Below are 6000 nucleotides of genomic sequence, written 5' to 3'. Positions count from 1 at the left end.
AAACGCCAAAGTTTTTAAAACTTTAAAAGTTTAATGATAATAAAATGGTTATAAAAATAGTGATATAATTAGAGTAATAATAATTTGGACAATTTGGATTAGGACAATATGAGACAATGAAAACAAAGAGTTAGGGACAGTCCAGGTGCCTCTTTCTGGGCAAAATAAGCCCGAAAAAGGACCCACATTAACAGAGGATTAACCCTTAAAACAACAGCCTGTTGCATATTCATACACCTCATCCATGATGCATCAATTCCATTCACACACAGGATTCTGTCTGGGCAGTGTCAGCTTCTTCCTCTGAGTCCTGACAGCATCTTCAGGGCTGAGGGAGGCAGGAAGAAGTTCATTTGTCCTGATAATGGGGCAATAAATTCTCTTTCTCTGAAAGCTTTAGGTGTCCTGTGCCTGCTGTCTCACTGTGAGTCCTTTTTAAAAAAAAGTATCTTCCATAGCATAATTTCCATTATGTTATAACCTAAAACTATATTTAACACAATACTTAAGAAAATGAATACAGCATAACTTTGTAACATAAGATATATGTAATATTAGATAATATAATATCAATTTTAATGTTTGTGAAAAGCCAGTCATAAAACACACATTTTTCACAGTGATCTCAGCACAGAAAGCAGGGGTTGTCTCCAGTAGCACTCATGGTGACCCCAGCCCTCCTTGTGACAGACAACCACACCAACAGGGAGCAGCAATCCTGAGAGGTTTGTTAAGGAGCAGAGCACACCTCAACTGAGAATGAATCCATGAGAATGAATCCAAGCACTGAAATCAGGGCAGAGACCATGGGTGTTTCAGCTGCTTTGCAAAATCTGGATTCATTCACATCTCCTTGCACTGACGTGTCACTGAATCACACTCTGCAATCTCTTCAAATGAAATTCTAAACCAGTGAGTTTAACTAAGAGTCTCAACTGCTGCTGCAAATGCTTTGTCCAGGAGAAATACTAGACCAAGAGCGTGGCTGTGTAAACATTTCTGCCAAATGTTTATAGTATTTCACTGTTTTTCTGAAAAAGGAAGTGGAAAAGTATCATGGCAAGGGGGAAAAAAGCAACAGAGGACACCAAAAAACGTCATGAATCTTCATCATAGCTAAAACAACAATCAGATTCAGAGTTAGATTTTTGTCTGGGCTACACTATAAATTATTTAGGTCTGGATAAAATGAAATGATGACTTGAGAGTGGGTAGTGCCAGTGTGTGAGGAGAAGGTGGACCTCGAGGAATGTGATTTAAAGGAGTTCACAAAGAGACCTGACCTCTGCATCACTCCAGCCACTGCCTGGGATCACTGTGTGACAGCAGCCTGTCAGTCCAGGGAGACAAGGGAAAGCAGTTTAAATGCAGGATTTTCCTATCTAAGTGGGAAGTTAATTCATGCTTTAAATTAGGGGATGAATGTTTTATGCTCTGCTCTGTAGTTGCAAGACCTGTCTTGCATGAACTAATCCTGGGACACAAAGGAGGAGGAGAGAGCTGCACTCTTGGAGGTCTGCTCAGCACTTTAACAGCCCCAAGCCATGCACACACCATCTTCAGATCAAGGCACCATTGTGTTGTTAAAAAATAAATATTTAAAAGCCAGGGCCTTTTAACATGGAAATGCTGAAAGCTTTTGCAGTGATTATCATTTAACTTTAAAGCTCCACCCTGTTGCTGCTCTGAGTTATTTTCCATGTGAAATGGTGAAGAAACTGAGGACTGAGCACTCTGGTGACTCTCCCAAGGTTATACAGCAGACAGGAGTGGAAATAAATATTGCAGATTCTCCCTCCAGTGCCAATACTGCCTCGATTCTATAAATCAGTTCATTAAATACAAGCAGTGAATTAAGAGGGTTTTTCTTTATTTGAATGTTAATAATATCTTGCTTTCACTGCAGGAAACTGAATTAGAGGACCATGATTCATGGATTTGTAGGCGTAGGCAGCTGTACACCAAGTACAAAGAATATTAACAGTTTTAATGGCCTGCAAGCACTACAGATAATTCAATATATTTCATAGCAAACAAGATTACTCCTAAAATGGGTGACTTAGATCTAAGTATCTTCTATTATAGCCCATAAATCTGAGAGCAGTTTTACACCTTCCCCTGTTTAAAAAAATAAAAGGGAAACTGGGGCCCCAAGGTATTACACTCTAAGTGTAAGCTAAGGTAAAACTCTGGTTTTGAGAGGGATTTTTTTTACTTCAGAATGTGCATCCATGGAGTTTGGCTTGTACCTCATTACTGTATAGAACAAAATATAGAAGACCTGAATATAGAAGAATATAGAAGAATATAGAAGAATATAGAAGAATATAGAAGAATATAGAAGAATATAGAAGAATATAGAAGAATATAGAAGAATATAGAAGAATATAGAAGAATATAGAAGAATATAGAAGATTTGTGTGCACACAAATGTTCCCAAGAGCTCCCCAGGAATTCTTGGCTCAGTGGTGCCCCTGCTCTGGCCCCTGTCCCAGCAGGGAATGATGATGTGCCACAGCACAGAAGGACTCTGGAAAGGAAAAATAAAGTGTCTGCTCCTGCTCTGAGAGACACCTGGTGCCACCTTACTGGGGACAATATTGCACTAAACTGGATTCTCTGAAAAGTGGCAAGGCTAAAACAAACTAAAAATCATTAGGGCTTTCTTGAGTATTTGCATTAACTAATCTTTTATTGGATTAATTTTTTTTAGCATCACAAGTGACTGATTCATCTTACTCAAAAAGTGGACATTAAACACTTCTTATTCACTCTGTTCCTCTGAGCATCCCATGGAATAGCATGGGAAATGCCTCCTTCATGGAAAAGTATGCCATGAAATACCTGACTGGGATAGTAGCCAGAGGAAAGCTGATCTTCTGGACAACATGTGACTTCTTATATAATTTTGGTGAAAGGAAAGGTCCTACCTTTAGGGACCAAAGAATTACAATACAACAAAAGTAATTCTTTTTTTTTATTGAATGTGTTTTGTTAGACATTTTTGGTTTCTCTATTTTTAGTCTGCAGCCATTCCACGTTCCCTAAAAATGTCTTTTTGCTTGTAGCACTGCCTGAGAAAATGGACAGTGCATTTTACATGTTACCACGTGGACAATATTTTTACCATATTTCTTTTTTGTGCCATTAACTTCCTGAAAAATTTACAATAGCCTGAAGCAAACTTACTTTCTCTTCTGTGTTGCCTTCAAATTTAAGTGATTTTACTTATTCCTTCCTTGTGAGATGGATTTCTTTTTGATGCTACTAAAGAAAAAAAAAAAGAAAAATATGTAGAACCCTCTTGGGTTGTGATGCCTGAAAAAACACTGCACAGTGCCCATTAACTTCATTAATGCTCTCCAGGGAGGAACATCAGTGAAGTTAATGGGGTTTACCTGGGGTTCACTGTTTTTTGGTGATGTCACTTAGCTTTAGTGTCTTTGAAATGAGGCAGACCCCAGAGCTGTGGAAGGGAGTATTAACAGATGGATGAAGGATTATCCAGAAATAAATTACAGCCATAAGAGGCACAGGGCACTGAGATACCCCTGATTGTGGGGGTCCCAGCTGTGGGTTCCTCTGGGTCTGGACTGAAGGCACTGCAGACAGCAGTTCATGTTCACACTCAGGTGTTTATTATTTCTTATCAGTCAAACAGTCTCACTGCTGTGAGTTCTGCAGCTTTTCATTACAAGGCACAGAATGGCCAACAATCTCTTGGTACAAGGGCTTTTCAGACTAAACTATCCAATTAAGAGCTGACACCCAGATTATTTTCCCTTTTACCCCAATAACTGATCCCACAGAGCTGCAGTGCAGACTTTTCTGCCCAGTGACAAAATGCCACCCAAACCCATGGAGAAGAAACCCAGGACAGCACCCTGTGCCCTCCACCTTGCTCCCATCCACAACACACTAAAAACCCCAAACCCTCAATTTCTCACCCAGTGATCCACCTGCACTGCTCTCTAGAATCTATTTCACACTTTTGTGGATTCCAGTCTATCCTGAAGTCTGGGAAACTTTCTCCATGGATGAGGGTCAGAAATTCTGGACTCAACTTTACACCTCAGTAAAGTGCACCACCAAGCGAAACGAGCCAGCCTGGACAGAGCTGCCATGGCCAATCCAGCGCCTTACACCTTCCTGCAAATGAAGGATCCACACAGAAACCAACCCAAGGGACACAGAACAGGATAAAAAGCGATATCTGAGCCAGGGAACCATCGGGACCATCGCTGCTGCAGGAGCCCCAGCGCCGGCGCTGCAGCATCCTCGGCGGGAACGCTCCTGCCGGCCCGGGCCCTGCTCTGGGCCTTTCTTTTGTTATAATAAATGCTGAAATCACTTCAGTACCCCTTGCTTTGGGGTTTTCTCTCATTATAATAAATGCTGAAATCCCTTCAGTACCAGGAGCCTGCTCCCATTTCCAACCCCGCTGCAGTCCCACCACAGCGGCTGCACACCCTGAGTCAGAGCAGCTCGCGCCACTGCTGTAAAATTTGGGAGGTTGTATTTTATATCACCGAGGTCCAGGGAAGTCCCCCCAGCGTGCTGCTGGTCAGTGAGTGGTTTCTGAGGCAATTCTGGAAGTGCTCAGTGCAACAATGAGCGTTGGGTTGTGGAAAGCGGCTCCAGAGGCGGCAGGGAGGGCTCCGCGCGGCTGCTCGGGCCCCGCTGCGCTCGCTGACGAGATCCCAGCTGACATCTCAGCCAGCTTATTAACAGGGCCAGCGAGATGTCACAAGGCATCAAGTCAGTCTGCTGCCTCCCCCGAGGGACACTCAACTTCTGCACAGCCAGAGAAACTTTTAAGAGGATGGAAAGATGTGGATGCCACGGGACAGAGAGAGAAACGGCGAGCCGTTCTCACAGCGGCTTGTGGGAATTTTCAGGGAGTTGTAAAATGGGATAACTTGTTAAGTATAAACAATCTGCAGGTGGTGTTTTCCTGCTTTGTCTCACTGTTCTTCTCAACGACAGTGTGTGAGAAATGTTGTGGAATCCCAGGGCACAGGAATATTTCTGTGTCTGCTCTGGGGTGCCCTGACCCCCAGGGCAGCACTGACTCTGACCTTCATCCATGGAGAAAGTTTCCCAGACTTCAGGATAGACTGGAATCCACAAAAGTGTGAAATAGATTATAGAGAGCAGTGCAGGTGGATCACTGGGTGAGAAATTGAGGGTTTGGGAATTTTAGTGTGTTGTGGATGGGAGCAAGGTGGAGGGCACAGGGGGCTGTCCTGGGTTTCTTCTTCATGCTTCTTCTTCCTCCTTCTCCATGGGTTTGGGTGGCATTTTGTCATTGGGCAGAAAAGTCTGCACTGCAGCTCTGTGGGATCAGTTATTGGGGTAAAAGGGAAAATAATCTGGGTGTCAGCTCTTAATTGGATAGTTTAGTCTGAAAAGCCCTTGTACCAAGAGATTGTTGGCCATTCTGTGCCTTGTAATGAAAAGCTGCAGAACTCCCAGCAGTGAGACTGTTTCACTGATAAGAAATAATAAACACCTGAGTGTGAACATGAACTGCTGTCTGCAGTGCCTTCAGTCCAGACCCAGAGGAACCCACAGCTGGGACCCCCACAAGAGGTGTTTTTGTTAAGGAGCCAATCAAACAGAATCTATCGTGTCACTCTACATAAACCACGCAGTTTCTTGAATAAAACCTTCTTTGCTCTTTCTACAGTCCTGCCCCTCACTTGTTCCTGTGTCATTTTTGGCACAAGAGTGACAGGAAGATCCCTTTAGAGTGAACAAGGGGGATCACCTCCCATGAACAGGACTGTGGATGCCTCAGTTGTACATTTAACCATATATATATATGGTATAAACCTTGTCCATATAACCATAACGAGGTTTTGGATGTCTTGAAGACATTTTTCTTGCAGTAAAGTGCAGGGAGTGTTTTCAACATTTGCTTTATACTTCAAAGGTAGAAAAAGTTCTTTGCACCACAGGATTTCATCCCATTGGTTCAAGGATATCTGTCAGTGCTCT

The sequence above is a fragment of the Fringilla coelebs genome, assembly GCF_963513975.1.
Source record: "Fringilla coelebs genome assembly, chromosome: 22".
NCBI classification, from domain to species: domain Eukaryota; kingdom Metazoa; phylum Chordata; class Aves; order Passeriformes; family Fringillidae; genus Fringilla; species Fringilla coelebs.
Note: the sequence above shows the minus strand (reverse complement) of the source record.